At 44.9% G+C, this 17,913-nt stretch overlaps 1 pseudogene across 1 annotated transcript in view; it reads left to right on the top strand.

Annotated features, from left to right (window-relative positions):
• Window positions 1–14,968, top strand: part of LOC144364510 (uncharacterized) — a 50,958-nt pseudogene extending 35,990 nt beyond the window's left edge. Inside the window, exons 10-12 of the transcript XR_014931738.1 lie at window positions 12,695–12,814; window positions 14,183–14,313; window positions 14,546–14,968. The product of XR_014931738.1 is annotated as an uncharacterized LOC144364510 (transcript). The remainder of the gene's footprint in view (window positions 1–12,694; window positions 12,815–14,182; window positions 14,314–14,545) is intronic.
• The last annotated feature ends 2,945 nt before the right edge of the window (window positions 14,969–17,913 follow it).

Genomic DNA, 17,913 nt, shown 5'->3' with positions numbered 1-17,913 from the left:
GCTGAGACTTGCAGACTCACTAGGGAAGCCAAAGTCACTGTACCCTGGGTGAGTGTGCCACATACTCTATGGGAAGGCCAAAACCAATGTATGCTGAGACTCGCAGACTCACTAGGGAGGCCAAAGTCATTGTACCCTGGGTGAGTGTGTCACAGACTGTAGATGCCAAACAAGTACACTGGGTGAGTGTGCCACAGACTCTATGGGAAGGCCAAAACCAATGTATGCTGAGACTTGCAAACTCACTAGGGAGGCCAAAGTCACTATACCCTGGGTGAGTGTGTCACAGGCTGTATGGAGATGCCAAACAAGTACACTGGGTGAGTGTGTCACAGACTGTATGGAAAGGCCAAAACCAATGTATGCTGAGACTTGCAGACTCACTAGGGAGGCCAAAGTCACTGTACCCTGGGTGAGTGTGTCACAGACTCTATGGGAAGGCCAAAACCAATGTATGCTGAGACTTGCAAACTCACTAGGGAGGCCAAAGTCACTGTACCCTGGGTGAGTGTGTCACAGGCTGTATGGAGATGCCAAACAAGTACACTGGGTGAGAGTGCCACAGACTCTATGGGAAGGCCAAAACCAATGTATGCCGAGACTTGCAGACACACTAGGGAGGCCAAAGTCACTGTATCCTGGGTGAGTGTGTCACAGGCTGTATGGAGATGCCAAACAAGTACACTGGGTGAGAGTGCCACAGACTCTATGGGAAGGCCAAAACCAATGTATGCTGAGACTTGCAGACTCACTAGGGAGGCCAAAGTCACTGTACCCTGGGTGAGTGTGTCACAGGCTGTATGGAGATGCCAAACAAGTACACTGGGTGAGTGTGCCACAGACTCTATGGGAAGGCCAAAACCAATGTATGCTGAGACTTGCAGACTCACTAGGGAGGCCAAAGTCACTGTACCCTGGGTGAGTGTGTCACAGGCTGTATGGAGATGCCAAACAAGTACACTGGGTGAGAGTGCCACAGACTCTATGGGAAGGCCAAAACCAATGTATGCCGAGACTTGCAGACTCACTAGGGAGGCCAAAGTCACTGTACCCTGGGTGAGTGTGTCACAGGCTGTATGGAGATGCCAAACAAGTACACTGGGTGAGTGTGCCACATACTCTATGGGAAGGCCAAAACCAATGTATGCTGAGACTCGCAGACTCACTAGGGAGGCCAAAGTCACTGTACCCTGGGTGAGTGTGTCACAGACTCTATGGGAAGGCCAAAACCAATGTATGCTGAGACTTGCAGACTCACTAGGGAGGCCAAAGTCACTGTACCCTGGGTGAGTGTGTCACAGGCTGTATGGAGATGCCAAACAAGTACACTGGGTGAGTGTGCCACATACTCTATGGGAAGGCCAAAACCAATGTATGCTGAGACTCGCAGACTCACTAGGGAGGCCAAAGTCATTGTACCCTGGGTGAGTGTGTCACAGACTGTAGATGCCAAACAAGTACACTGGGTGAGTGTGCCACATACTCTATGGGAAGGCCAAAACCAATGTATGCTGAGACTTGCAGACTCACTAGGGAGGCCAAAGTCACTGTACCCTGGGTGAGTGTGTCACAGGCTGTATGGAGATGCCAAACAAGTACACTGGGTGAGTGTGCCACAGACTCTATGGGAAGGCCAAAACCAATGTATGCTGAGACTTGCAGACTCACTAGGGAGGCCAAAGTCACTGTACCCTGGGTGAGTGTGTCACACGCTGTATGGAGATGCCAAACAAGTACACTGGGTGAGTGTGCCACATACTCTATGGGAAGGCCAAAACCAATGTATGCTGAGACTCCCAGACTCACTAGGGAGGCCAAAGTCACTGTACCCTGGGTGAGTGTGTCACAGACTCTATGGGAAGGCCAAAACCAATGTATGCTGAGACTTGCAGACTCACTAGGGAGGCCAAAGTCACTGTACCCTGGGTGAGTGTGTCACAGGCTGTATGGAGATGCCAAACAAGTACACTGGGTGAGTGTGCCACAGACTCTATGGGAAGGCCAAAACCAATGTATGCTGAGACTTGCAGACTCACTAGGGAGGCCAAAGTCACTGTACCCTGGATGAGTGTGTCACAGGCTGTATGGAGATGCCAAACAAGTACACTGGGTGAGAGTGCCACAGACTCTATGGGAAGGCCAAAACCAATGTATGCTGAGACTTGCAGACTCACTCGGGAGGCCAAAGTCACTGTACCCTGGGTGAGTGTGTCACAGACTGTAGATGCCAAACAAGTACACTGGGTGAGTGTGCCACATACTCTATGGGAAGGCCAAAACCAATGTATGCTGAGACTTGCAGACTCACTCGGGAGGCCAAAGTCACTGTACCCTGGGTGAGTGTGTCACAGACTGTAGATGCCAAACAAGTACACTGGGTGAGTGTGCCACATACTCTATGGGAAGGCCAAAACCAATGTATGCTGAGACTCGCAGACTCACAAGCGAGGCCAAAGTCATTGTACCCTGGGTGAGTGTGTCACAGACTGTAGATGCCAAACAAGTACACTGGGTGAGTGTGCCACATACTCTATGGGAAGGCCAAAACCAATGTATGCTGAGACTTGCAGACTCACTAGGGAGGCCAAAGTCACTGTACCCTGGGTGAGTGTGTCACAGGCTGTATGGAGATGCCAAACAAGTACACTGGGTGAGTGTGCCACATACTCTATGGGAAGGCCAAAACCAATGTATGCTGAGACTTGCAGACTCACTAGGGAGGCCAAAGTCACTGTACCCTGGGTGAGTGTGTCACAGGCTGTATGGAGATGCCAAACAAGTACACTGGGTGAGTGTGCCACAGACTCTATGGGAAGGCCAAAACCAATGTATGCTGAGACTTGCAGACTCACTAGGGAGGCCAAAGTCACTGTACCCTGGGTGAGTGTGTCACAGGCTGTATGGAGATGCCAAACAAGTACACTGGGTGAGTGTGCCACATACTCTATGGGAAGGCCAAAACCAATGTATGCTGAGACTCCCAGACTCACTAGGGAGGCCAAAGTCACTGTACCCTGGGTGAGTGTGTCACAGACTCTATGGGAAGGCCAAAACCAATGTATGCTGAGACTTGCAGACTCACTAGGGAGGCCAAAGTCACTGTACCCTGGGTGAGTGTGTCACAGGCTGTATGGAGATGCCAAACAAGTACACTGGGTGAGTGTGCCACAGACTCTATGGGAAGGCCAAAACCAATGTATGCTGAGACTTGCAGACTCACTAGGGAGGCCAAAGTCACTGTACCCTGGATGAGTGTGTCACAGGCTGTATGGAGATGCCAAACAAGTACACTGGGTGAGAGTGCCACAGACTCTATGGGAAGGCCAAAACCAATGTATGCTGAGACTTGCAGACTCACTCGGGAGGCCAAAGTCACTGTACCCTGGGTGAGTGTGTCACAGACTGTAGATGCCAAACAAGTACACTGGGTGAGTGTGCCACATACTCTATGGGAAGGCCAAAACCAATGTATGCTGAGACTTGCAGACTCACTCGGGAGGCCAAAGTCACTGTACCCTGGGTGAGTGTGTCACAGACTGTAGATGCCAAACAAGTACACTGGGTGAGTGTGCCACATACTCTATGGGAAGGCCAAAACCAATGTATGCTGAGACTCGCAGACTCACAAGCGAGGCCAAAGTCATTGTACCCTGGGTGAGTGTGTCACAGACTGTAGATGCCAAACAAGTACACTGGGTGAGTGTGCCACATACTCTATGGGAAGGCCAAAACCAATGTATGCTGAGACTTGCAGACTCACTAGGGAGGCCAAAGTCACTGTACCCTGGGTGAGTGTGTCACAGGCTGTATGGAGATGCCAAACAAGTACACTGGGTGAGTGTGTCACAGACTGTATGGAAAGGCCAAAACCAATGTATGCTGAGACTTGCAGACTCACTAGGGAGGCCAAAGTCACTGTACCCTGGGTGAGTGTGTCACAGACTCTATGGGAAGGCCAAAACCAATGTATGCTGAGACTTGCAGACTCACTAGGGAGGCCAAAGTCACTGTACCCTGGGTGAGTGTGTCACAGGCTGTATGGAGATGCCAAACAAGTACACTGGGTGAGAGTGCCACAGACTCTATGGGAAGGCCAAAACCAATGTATGCCGAGACTTGCAGACTCACTAGGGAGGCCAAAGTCACTGTACCCTGGGTGAGTGTGTCACAGGCTGTATGGAGATGCCAAACAAGTACACTGGGTGAGAGTGCCACAGACTCTATGGGAAGGCCAAAACCAATGTATGCTGAGACTTGCAGACTCACTAGGGAGGCCAAAGTCACTGTACCCTGGGTGAGTGTGTCACAGGCTGTATGGAGATGCCAAACAAGTACACTGGGTGAGAGTGCCACAGACTCTATGGGAAGGCCAAAACCAATGTATGCCGAGACTTGCAGACTCACTAGGGAGGCCAAAGTCACTGTACCCTGGGTGAGTGTGTCACAGGCTGTATGGAGATGCCAATCAAGTACACTGGGTGAGAGTGCCACAGACTCTATGGGAAGGCCAAAACCAATGTATGCTGAGACTTGCAGACTCACTAGGGAGGCCAAAGTTACTGTACCCTGGGTGAGTGTGTCACAGGCTGTATGGAGATGCCAAACAAGTACACTGGGTGAGTGTGCCACAGACTCTATGGGAAGGCCAAAACCAATGTATGCTGAGACTTGCAGACTCACTAGGGAGGCCAAAGTCACTGTACCCTGGATGAGTGTGTCACAGGCTGTATGGAGATGCCAAACAAGTACACTGGGTGAGAGTGCCACAGACTCTATGGGAAGGCCAAAACCAATGTATGCTGAGACTTGCAGACTCACTCAGGAGGCCAAAGTCACTGTACCCTGGGTGAGTGTGTCACAGGCTGTATGGAGATGCCAAACAAGTACACTGGGTGAGTGTGCCACATACTCTATGGGAAGGCCAAAACCAATGTATGCTGAGACTCGCAGACTCACTAGGGAGGCCAAAGTCATTGTACCCTAGGTGAGTGTGTCACAGACTGTAGATGCCAAACAAGTACACTGGGTGAGTGTGCCACATACTCTATGGGAAGGCCAAAACCAATGTATGCTGAGACTCGCAGACTCACAAGCGAGGCCAAAGTCATTGTACCCTGGGTGAGTGTGTCACAGACTGTAGATGCCAAACAAGTACACTGGGTGAGTGTGCCACATACTCTATGGGAAGGCCAAAACCAATGTATGCTGAGACTTGCAGACTCACTAGGGAGGCCAAAGTCACTGTACCCTGGGTGAGTGTGTCACAGGCTGTATGGAGATGCCAAACAAGTACACTGGGTGAGAGTGCCACAGACTCTATGGGAAGGCCAAAACCAATGTATGCTGAGACTTGCAGACTCACTAGGGAGGCCAAAGTCACTGTACCCTGGGTGAGTGTGTCACAGGCTGTATGGAGATGCCAAACAAGTACACTGGGTGAGTGTGCCACAGACTCTATGGGAAGGCCAAAACCAATGTATGCTGAGACTTGCAGACTCACTAGGGAGGCCAAAGTCACTGTACCCTGGGTGAGTGTGTCACAGGCTGTATGGAGATGCCAAACAAGTACACTGGGTGAGAGTGCCACAGACTCTATGGGAAGGCCAAAACCAATGTATGCCGAGACTTGCAGACTCACTAGGGAGGCCAAAGTCACTGTACCCTGGGTGAGTGTGTCACAGGCTGTATGGAGATGCCAAACAAGTACACTGGGTGAGTGTGCCACATACTCTATGGGAAGGCCAAAACCAATGTATGCTGAGACTCGCAGACTCACTAGGGAGGCCAAAGTCACTGTACCCTGGGTGAGTGTGTCACAGACTCTATGGGAAGGCCAAAACCAATGTATGCTGAGACTTGCAGACTCACTAGGGAGGCCAAAGTCACTGTACCCTGGGTGAGTGTGTCACAGGCTGTATGGAGATGCCAAACAAGTACACTGGGTGAGTGTGCCACATACTCTATGGGAAGGCCAAAACCAATGTATGCTGAGACTCGCAGACTCACTAGGGAGGCCAAAGTCATTGTACCCTGGGTGAGTGTGTCACAGACTGTAGATGCCAAACAAGTACACTGGGTGAGTGTGCCACATACTCTATGGGAAGGCCAAAACCAATGTATGCTGAGACTTGCAGACTCACTAGGGAGGCCAAAGTCACTGTACCCTGGGTGAGTGTGTCACAGGCTGTATGGAGATGCCAAACAAGTACACTGGGTGAGTGTGCCACAGACTCTATGGGAAGGCCAAAACCAATGTATGCTGAGACTTGCAGACTCACTAGGGAGGCCAAAGTCACTGTACCCTGGGTGAGTGTGTCACAGGCTGTATGGAGATGCCAAACAAGTACACTGGGTGAGTGTGCCACATACTCTATGGGAAGGCCAAAACCAATGTATGCTGAGACTCCCAGACTCACTAGGGAGGCCAAAGTCACTGTACCCTGGGTGAGTGTGTCACAGACTCTATGGGAAGGCCAAAACCAATGTATGCTGAGACTTGCAGACTCACTAGGGAGGCCAAAGTCACTGTACCCTGGGTGAGTGTGTCACAGGCTGTATGGAGATGCCAAACAAGTACACTGGGTGAGTGTGCCACAGACTCTATGGGAAGGCCAAAACCAATGTATGCTGAGACTTGCAGACTCACTAGGGAGGCCAAAGTCACTGTACCCTGGATGAGTGTGTCACAGGCTGTATGGAGATGCCAAACAAGTACACTGGGTGAGAGTGCCACAGACTCTATGGGAAGGCCAAAACCAATGTATGCTGAGACTTGCAGACTCACTCGGGAGGCCAAAGTCACTGTACCCTGGGTGAGTGTGTCACAGGCTGTATGGAGATGCCAAACAAGTACACTGGGTGAGTGTGCCACATACTCTATGGGAAGGCCAAAACCAATGTATGCTGAGACTCGCAGACTCACTTGGGAGGCCAAAGTCATTGTACCCTAGGTGAGTGTGTCACAGACTGTAGATGCCAAACAAGTACACTGGGTGAGTGTGCCACATACTCTATGGGAAGGCCAAAACCAATGTATGCTGAGACTCGCAGACTCACAAGCGAGGCCAAAGTCATTGTACCCTGGGTGAGTGTGTCACAGACTGTAGATGCCAAACAAGTACACTGGGTGAGTGTGCCACATACTCTATGGGAAGGCCAAAACCAATGTATGCTGAGACTTGCAGACTCACTAGGGAGGCCAAAGTCACTGTACCCTGGGTGAGTGTGTCACAGGCTGTATGGAGATGCCAAACAAGTACACTGGGTGAGTGTGCCACATACTCTATGGGAAGGCCAAAACCAATGTATGCTGAGACTTGCAGACTCACTAGGGAGGCCAAAGTCACTGTACCCTGGGTGAGTGTGTCACAGGCTGTATGGAGATGCCAAACAAGTACACTGGGTGAGTGTGTCACAGACTGTATGGAAAGGCCAAAACCAATGTATGCTGAGACTTGCAGACTCACTAGGGAGGCCAAAGTCACTGTACCCTGGGTGAGTGTGTCACAGACTCTATGGGAAGGCCAAAACCAATGTATGCTGAGACTTGCAGACTCACTAGGGAGGCCAAAGTCACTGTACCCTGGGTGAGTGTGTCACAGGCTGTATGGAGATGCCAAACAAGTACACTGGGTGAGAGTGCCACAGACTCTATGGGAAGGCCAAAACCAATGTATGCCGAGACTTGCAGACTCACTAGGGAGGCCAAAGTCACTGTACCCTGGGTGAGTGTGTCACAGGCTGTATGGAGATGCCAAACAAGTACACTGGGTGAGAGTGCCACAGACTCTATGGGAAGGCCAAAACCAATGTATGCTGAGACTTGCAGACTCACTAGGGAGGCCAAAGTCACTGTACCCTGGGTGAGTGTGTCACAGGCTGTATGGAGATGCCAAACAAGTACACTGGGTGAGAGTGCCACAGACTCTATGGGAAGGCCAAAACCAATGTATGCCGAGACTTGCAGACTCACTAGGGAGGCCAAAGTCACTGTACCCTGGGTGAGTGTGTCACAGGCTGTATGGAGATGCCAATCAAGTACACTGGGTGAGAGTGCCACAGACTCTATGGGAAGGCCAAAACCAATGTATGCTGAGACTTGCAGACTCACTAGGGAGGCCAAAGTTACTGTACCCTGGGTGAGTGTGTCACAGGCTGTATGGAGATGCCAAACAAGTACACTGGGTGAGTGTGCCACAGACTCTATGGGAAGGCCAAAACCAATGTATGCTGAGACTTGCAGACTCACTAGGGAGGCCAAAGTCACTGTACCCTGGATGAGTGTGTCACAGGCTGTATGGAGATGCCAAACAAGTACACTGGGTGAGAGTGCCACAGACTCTATGGGAAGGCCAAAACCAATGTATGCTGAGACTTGCAGACTCACTCAGGAGGCCAAAGTCACTGTACCCTGGGTGAGTGTGTCACAGGCTGTATGGAGATGCCAAACAAGTACACTGGGTGAGTGTGCCACATACTCTATGGGAAGGCCAAAACCAATGTATGCTGAGACTCGCAGACTCACTAGGGAGGCCAAAGTCATTGTACCCTAGGTGAGTGTGTCACAGACTGTAGATGCCAAACAAGTACACTGGGTGAGTGTGCCACATACTCTATGGGAAGGCCAAAACCAATGTATGCTGAGACTCGCAGACTCACAAGCGAGGCCAAAGTCATTGTACCCTGGGTGAGTGTGTCACAGACTGTAGATGCCAAACAAGTACACTGGGTGAGTGTGCCACATACTCTATGGGAAGGCCAAAACCAATGTATGCTGAGACTTGCAGACTCACTAGGGAGGCCAAAGTCACTGTACCCTGGGTGAGTGTGTCACAGGCTGTATGGAGATGCCAAACAAGTACACTGGGTGAGTGTGCCACATACTCTATGGGAAGGCCAAAACCAATGTATGCTGAGACTTGCAGACTCACTAGGGAGGCCAAAGTCACTGTACCCTGGGTGAGTGTGTCACAGGCTGTATGGAGATGCCAAACAAGTACACTGGGTGAGTGTGTCACAGACTGTATGGAAAGGCCAAAACCAATGTATGCTGAGACTTGCAGACTCACTAGGGAGGCCAAAGTCACTGTACCCTGGGTGAGTGTGTCACAGACTCTATGGGAAGGCCAAAACCAATGTATGCTGAGACTTGCAGACTCACTAGGGAGGCCAAAGTCACTGTACCCTGGGTGAGTGTGTCACAGGCTGTATGGAGATGCCAAACAAGTACACTGGGTGAGAGTGCCACAGACTCTATGGGAAGGCCAAAACCAATGTATGCCGAGACTTGCAGACTCACTAGGGAGGCCAAAGTCACTGTACCCTGGGTGAGTGTGTCACAGGCTGTATGGAGATGCCAAACAAGTACACTGGGTGAGAGTGCCACAGACTCTATGGGAAGGCCAAAACCAATGTATGCTGAGACTTGCAGACTCACTAGGGAGGCCAAAGTTACTGTACCCTGGGTGAGTGTGTCACAGGCTGTATGGAGATGCCAAACAAGTACACTGGGTGAGTGTGCCACAGACTCTATGGGAAGGCCAAAACCAATGTATGCTGAGACTTGCAGACTCACTAGGGAGGCCAAAGTCACTGTACCCTGGGTGAGTGTGTCACAGGCTGTATGGAGATGCCAAACAAGTACACTGGGTGAGAGTGCCACAGACTCTATGGGAAGGCCAAAACCAATGTATGCCGAGACTTGCAGACTCACTAGGGAGGCCAAAGTCACTGTACCCTGGGTGAGTGTGTCACAGGCTGTATGGAGATGCCAAACAAGTACACTGGGTGAGTGTGCCACATACTCTATGGGAAGGCCAAAACCAATGTATGCTGAGACTCGCAGACTCACTAGGGAGGCCAAAGTCACTGTACCCTGGGTGAGTGTGTCACAGACTCTATGGGAAGGCCAAAACCAATGTATGCTGAGACTTGCAGACTCACTAGGGAGGCCAAAGTCACTGTACCCTGGGTGAGTGTGTCACAGGCTGTATGGAGATGCCAAACAAGTACACTGGGTGAGTGTGCCACATACTCTATGGGAAGGCCAAAACCAATGTATGCTGAGACTCGCAGACTCACTAGGGAGGCCAAAGTCATTGTACCCTGGGTGAGTGTGTCACAGACTGTAGATGCCAAACAAGTACACTGGGTGAGTGTGCCACATACTCTATGGGAAGGCCAAAACCAATGTATGCTGAGACTTGCAGACTCACTAGGGAGGCCAAAGTCACTGTACCCTAGGTGAGTGTGTCACAGGCTGTATGGAGATGCCAAACAAGTACACTGGGTGAGTGTGCCACAGACTCTATGGGAAGGCCAAAACCAATGTATGCTGAGACTTGCAGACTCACTAGGGAGGCCAAAGTCACTGTACCCTGGGTGAGTGTGTCACAGGCTGTATGGAGATGCCAAACAAGTACACTGGGTGAGTGTGCCACATACTCTATGGGAAGGCCAAAACCAATGTATGCTGAGACTCGCAGACTCACTAGGGAGGCCAAAGTCACTGTACCCTGGGTGAGTGTGTCACAGACTCTATGGGAAGGCCAAAACCAATGTATGCTGAGACTTGCAGACTCACTAGGGAGGCCAAAGTCACTGTACCCTGGGTGAGTGTGTCACAGGCTGTATGGAGATGCCAAACAAGTACACTGGGTGAGAGTGCCACAGACTCTATGGGAAGGCCAAAACCAATGTATGCTGAGACTTGCAGACTCACTCGGGAGGCCAAAGTCACTGTACCCTGGGTGAGTGTGTCACAGGCTGTATGGAGATGCCAAACAAGTACACTGGGTGAGTGTGCCACATACTCTATGGGAAGGCCAAAACCAATGTATGCTGAGACTCGCAGACTCACTAGGGAGGCCAAAGTCATTGTACCCTAGGTGAGTGTGTCACAGACTGTAGATGCCAAACAAGTACACTGGGTGAGTGTGCCACATACTCTATGGGAAGGCCAAAACCAATGTATGCTGAGACTCGCAGACTCACAAGGGAGGCCAAAGTCATTGTACCCTGGGTGAGTGTGTCACAGACTGTAGATGCCAAACAAGTACACTGGGTGAGTGTGCCACATACTCTATGGGAAGGCCAAAACCAATGTATGCTGAGACTTGCAGACTCACTAGGGAGGCCAAAGTCACTGTACCCTGGGTGAGTGTGTCACAGGCTGTATGGAGATGCCAAACAAGTACACTGGGTGAGTGTGCCACAGACTCTATGGGAAGGCCAAAACCAATGTATGCTGAGACTTGCAGACTCACTAGGGAGGCCAAAGTCACTGTACCCTGGGTGAGTGTGTCACAGGCTGTATGGAGATGCCAAACAAGTACACTGGGTGAGAGTGCCACAGACTCTATGGGAAGGCCAAAACCAATGTATGCTGAGACTTGCAGACTCACTCGGGAGGCCAAAGTCACTGTACCCTGGGTGAGTGTGTCACAGGCTGTATGGAGATGCCAAACAAGTACACTGGGTGAGTGTGCCACATACTCTATGGGAAGGCCAAAACCAATGTATGCTGAGACTCGCAGACTCACTAGGGAGGCCAAAGTCATTGTACCCTAGGTGAGTGTGTCACAGACTGTAGATGCCAAACAAGTACACTGGGTGAGTGTGCCACATACTCTATGGGAAGGCCAAAACCAATGTATGCTGAGACTCGCAGACTCACAAGGGAGGCCAAAGTCATTGTACCCTGGGTGAGTGTGTCACAGACTGTAGATGCCAAACAAGTACACTGGGTGAGTGTGCCACATACTCTATGGGAAGGCCAAAACCAATGTATGCTGAGACTTGCAGACTCACTAGGGAGGCCAAAGTCACTGTACCCTGGGTGAGTGTGTCACAGGCTGTATGGAGATGCCAAACAAGTACACTGGGTGAGTGTGCCACAGACTCTATGGGAAGGCCAAAACCAATGTATGCTGAGACTTGCAGACTCACTAGGGAGGCCAAAGTCACTGTACCCTGGGTGAGTGTGTCACAGGCTGTATGGAGATGCCAAACAAGTGCACTGGGTGAGTGGCCACATTTCCCACTAATGGGTGCTGCTTCAGAGTTACTTTGGATAATGTCTGCAGGTGCTTGTGTTCATGGTGTGGTTCATGCAAGTATATGATAAATGCAATAAATTATAAAAGAAATTAAGATACAACAGCTGTCACATTGTTCCAAGCAGTTACCATATTTACAGTCAATTTTTGAAAATATTTTTGAAATGTTCACTACGAAAAAAATTTATGGAGAAGTACCTGATGACCCCCCCAATTGTATTAGTAAACATTGGAATAGTATTAGTAAACATTGGAATTGTATCAGTAAACATTGGAATTGTATATGTAAACATTGGAATTGTATCAGTAAACATTGGAATTGTATCAGTAAACACTGGAATTGTATCAGTAAACACTGGAATTGTATCAGTAAACACTGGAATTGTATCAGTAAACATTGGAATTGTATCAGTAAACATTGGAATTGTATCAGTAAACATTGGAATTGTATCAGTAAACATTGGAATTGTATCAGTAAACACTGGAATTGTATCAGTAAACACTGGAATTGTATCAGTAAATACTGGAATTGTATCAGTAAACACTGGAATGGAAAGAAAGAAATTCTACACTGGGATACTTAAGTCATAAACTTAAACAGCTATCGGGTAATGGTTGTCATTTTTTTTCTTTTTTAGGTGATCCTTATCTGTTACTTATACTAGTAATTCCTGTAGTTGTTGACGTAGCTGGATTACCGTTCTTAGCGGCTGTTGTCGTATCACTGTACTCAAAGGTGACTACCGATAGAACACAAGGCAAGACAATTTTCAGTATTTTCAATAGGAGGGTCTTTCCCTGATGGAAGCACCTCCATGATCAATGTTAACCCTTAGAGCTACATGCATGTGTCTGGCTTATGATCCTCTGAGTTTCAGATATTTATTCCACCAACAATTTAGTGTAAATATTTTCACATTTTGTTGTAACATTCATACTAAATTTCATCATTATTTTTGACTATACAGACAGATTCAGATGCAAGTTTTAGTTTTTTATCAAAAGCTTTGTCAATTTTTATCAACATTTCATTTAACACTTGCTTTATCCCATTAACAAGTAACTTTCTGTTTGTAGTAGTAGTTATCACAACAATCTTTATTGCTGTTGATTTGTTTGTTTGGCGGCCATTTTGAATTGATGATAAAGTCATTAGCGACATCTAAAATTAGCGAATCAGTTCTCTCGCTAAATTCCCGAAAAAGACATGCTCGCGAAAAAAACATGTTTTATAGTATTTGTTCATTTCATGGTGATATCATCAATTCTCTAATTTTGGTGAATATTTTTGTCATTTTTGGTAAAAAGTGATATTTTCGACTTCTTGTTAAAAACCGCAAGTCTGATTGATTTGATACTATATACATATAGATACCTCAGGTAGACCTCTCTCAGATTTGTTCATTTCGTGATATCTTTAATTTTCTAATTTTAATGAATATTTTTGTCATTTTTGGTAAAAAATGATATTTTCAAATTCTTATTGAAAACAGCAAGTCTGATTGCTTTTATACTATACATATTCTTCATTTTCTAAGGATATCTTCTGTTCTTTAATTAAATTGTGCATTGCTAACAGCGGAGCTATCTCAGCCGACAGACTGCATGTCTTAGAATAATAGTTTATTTAAGGCCTATATATCAGGGGATACTTGTATGAAATCTAGTGACAAAATTTACTAATTTAGCCTACCTAAAATTATCAGTATTTAAAAATACTTGCAAAACAATCAACACTTAAAGTTTGCTATTAAACATGCTTCTAGTTTCATAGACCAAACAGTAAATTACCCTCTGGAACACTTTTAAACACTTTGAGGGTGTTATGTATCATGTTCTGAGGAGGAGGCATTTAGACGGTGAGGGTGTTATGTATCATGTTCTTAGGAGGAGGCATTTAGACAGTGTATAGGATGTGAAGTCAACATGATTAAATCATTATTTAAACAATGGAGCCAAGATGATTGCATCGTTCTTTAAATGGTAGATTGGATGCGATTGCATCATTATTCAGACGTATTAGGCCTGTGCTAAAAATAATTAATTTATGACTTTGTCTGGTAAATCAGATGTTGCATCGTGGCCATTTAGATCAGATGAGTTAATAGTTTCATATTTCCTCCTAGGTTTAAGTCAAGGAATTCGCCGTGTTGTGGATGGCATCGGTACTATATTAGGACCGCTGTGGGCCAGTGGTACATTTCATATCCTCTAGCTTAATTTTGGGGTCATGGAAGGTTTACTAGTCCTCTTATTTGTAAGTATTATAAGTCTAGAGAATGCTCATTTCTTAAAATTAAATAATTATGAATAAAATACCTACTTTTCATTAAATATAACTAACTGAAGGAAAAGTCATACATAGATCACAATGAAAGTTGATTTTTTTTGTGTTATTCTAAATATGTTTCAAGTTTAATTAATGTCACTATTAACTCCTAGTCTGTTCAAGTATGCACTTTTTTTTTTAAATGTTCTAAAATCTACAGCTGATGATGGTTGTATCCTGGAAGAAATTGAAACCAACCGAGAAATATTGGTGGGTAAAAGAAAATAAGATGGAAGACATAGATGAGAATGGTTGCCATGACAATGACGAAACTAGACTTGTATTACCAAACAATGCACAGTCAATAAATGTTTAAGGTTTTCTCAAAACAGCAAAATTTAATGTCACACTTTTTATTCTATACAAGTTATACTTTCTGTTCATTGCAATATTGTGTAATTAATCATGAAGACGTTCAAGTTAAAAAAAAACAAAAACAATTAATGCACCAGTTACAACATGGATGTTGTATTTCCATATGGCGTATTTCATATTTACGCACAGCAATCGTCACGAACAAAATCTTTTGTGGCTGGGACTCATTAAAAATTACTGTGAAAGAACACAGTTGACTTTCAACACATCATGCATTGTTATCTGTGATATTCATTTTACTGTGCATGGGAAGGTATCACACAAAAAAATGTTTATATATTGATAGTAGCCAGTTTTAAAAGATCTGCTATATACTTTTTTCAGAGAGATATTTGTGAAGCTGGCTTCATTTACTTAGGTCAGTTGTATGATAGGGATGATTTAATTACTATAATGAAAGGTATTGAAAAGGGGAAGAAAAGGGGTTCCCATAACTGTCTCCTTGGGCTGGTATGGTATTCACCAGTGATCTACCAAATGGATGGAGTAAGTACAACACTCCTGACAACTTCTGGGTGATGACCATTTAAATTGTATATAAAATGTTATCACTTGAAGAGCTGTTAATAAATCCCTAAAGATTCATATATTAAAGGTAGGTAGTCTTTGCGCCACGCATGCGAGAGATATACATGTTTTTGGTTTCATATAAACAAAGATGGCGACGTTGAATGTTGTGCAGATCAAAGAGTACAAAATGAGATGTTTTCAAGCTTTAATTAGATAATTTTTAGGTGATTGGAAGGCATCAAAGGAGTCACCGGCAGTAATTAGTGCAAGTCGTGCCCAGGTCAAACCTCAGTTTGAAGTGCACACTGGATTGTGGGAGAATCTGTTTATCAACACAAATGTCGTACATGCGCAGCGCCATGACCACCGCACTTCACACCACCATGCTGTTTAATGTGTTTTAATTTTACTTGATGACAAACATTTCCCTTATTGGACTGAGAGACTTTAAGTGGGATTTACTGACATAACATTTTATATAGTATTGTGGAGTTGTATAATTGCATGCCACACAAATCTGAATCAAGTTTAACATTTTGTGGTGGAGAAGGAGGTACATGCAAGTCTCTGGTTCATCTCTTCTGTGAATATACTCATCAAATTGTTGTGGCATACATTCCTCATAAGTGGGGGGCATATTTGACAAACTAAATTAATTCGGACATGAAGACGTACTTCAGGATACTGCTTAACTTTCTCATTTAATGTGGGAAAAAATTAATTGAAAAAACAAACTTTTGTGCCTTTCAATCAATTTATTTTTAATTATTCAGCTACAGTAGTTGAATTTATAATTGCAAATAAAAGAGGAAAATTAAAATCTCAAAGAAATTGGGACAATTGTGTTGTGTGCAGAATATAGATAAAAATACCTTTCAATTGAAATAATGTACTTGTCTTTATACATTTTATTTAACGTGATTAAAATACTTCAAATAATGAGACTAATAATTGCTCAAATTATACGTTGTGCTTTTTGGGGGGGAGGGTGATTAAAATACTGTTGCGACAGTGAGCAATGTTTGTTAGAAATGAAGAGGTTTATTGAAACTGTAAAATTTAGAAAAACTGTAGGTAAAGACATAATAAAACTGTATAATATAACAGGTGTAGCTTTAGAATGAATAGAAACACTTACCAAATGGTTGATGTTTGTGAAAGTGAAATATTCACTGTAAATAGATTTCATTATTTTATTGAGTTATGAATTCAAAGTAATTTATATGTAAACAAAGTGTTCTAAAACTTATTTTTGGTATTTTGATAATTTATAGCAGAGGGGTCGTCACCTGCACATGCAGGAATTGAGTTCCAAGCAATGAGCTAAAAACGCAAAGGCTCATGGGTAGATGCTTGTTTGTTAACAAGTACAATGTAATTATGGCCATTTGCCGCATGCCTGGGTGACGAAACCCCCACCCCCGACTTTAAGTACCAGATGCCAATTGTATCATTGCTTGATATGTCTCTTGTGAAACACGTGGTTACTGCCAATATTGATTTTTTTTTACGTTAAGTTGGTTTGAAACCCACAATTTCACATGTATGAAGGTAACATAATAGTCTGTATGTGCACCCCTGCATTTCTGGGGGTAATGTTCTATAACCATTTTCTAAAGTACCTCAATTTATTCCATTCCTAAACTTCAATAACAAGTGATTCCATTGATTGTGAATCGATACCACCAGGGCCCACCCCCCCAAAAAAAAATACCAGGATATATAAACTTTAAAAATACAAGTCATTTACACAATTAAGATGAATGTAAGTAAAATGTAAAAAATTTGAATTTATAAAATTATCATGTACTAAATAAAATTATTTACATATTTTATACAACATGTAATACTATCAAAAAGTAATGGCATTATACAGTGTCCGTAGGAGCCAAATGCTCTTGTCCACATTTTGTAAAACTTACCAACCCCAGAACATTTACAATACAAATCCAGTTTTTGCCCTCCTTCTCCCCTAATTGTTGTACCCATAAAATCATCAATAATTCACAAATATTTTGACTTCTCTATGCACATACAACGTTTCGGCAGTAAATTTTCAAAATTGTGGATAATAACGTTGTGGTCATGCTTGATTGTGGTCATACTGAGCACACCATATTAAAAAATAGTCTACAGACATTATCACTAGAAATAATATTTTGCAGCTTTATGAAATCTGCCTGTTCAAAACATATGAAAGAAAGATTGTTCTCACAAAATTTAATTTGAAAAACATGACAAATGTGTGCCACAGCAACTCGACGATTGAAATCTGCGTGTGGTTTATTGCACGATTACCCACTGATCCAAGGACATTCCTCCAGCTCGTTTTTGGGTTGTACTTAACTGGGGTAAAAATTCTAATAAAACCCTAATTATATTGTATATGGAGTTAATGCTAAAGACTACAGAATATATTACATTGCACTGTGAGTTTGGTTCCTATCTAATTAAATTCAAATACGATCACGGTTGGTATTTTTGACTTTTACATTGTTATTTATTTTAATATTTTTTGAGGATAAAAAAAAACCTTGAATTAAAAAAAGCTGAGAAAGAACATCCATGTGCTGTGAATATTCAAGGAATGTATAAAATTAATTGAAATGATTTAAGATTAGCCTTTCAAACAAAAGCTTGGCA

This window comes from Saccoglossus kowalevskii, chromosome 15, assembly GCF_978046115.1.
Source record: "Saccoglossus kowalevskii chromosome 15, keSacKowa6.1, whole genome shotgun sequence".
NCBI classification, from domain to species: Eukaryota; Metazoa; Hemichordata; class Enteropneusta; family Harrimaniidae; genus Saccoglossus; species Saccoglossus kowalevskii.
Note: the sequence above shows the minus strand (reverse complement) of the source record. Positions and strands in the feature narration are given on the sequence as shown.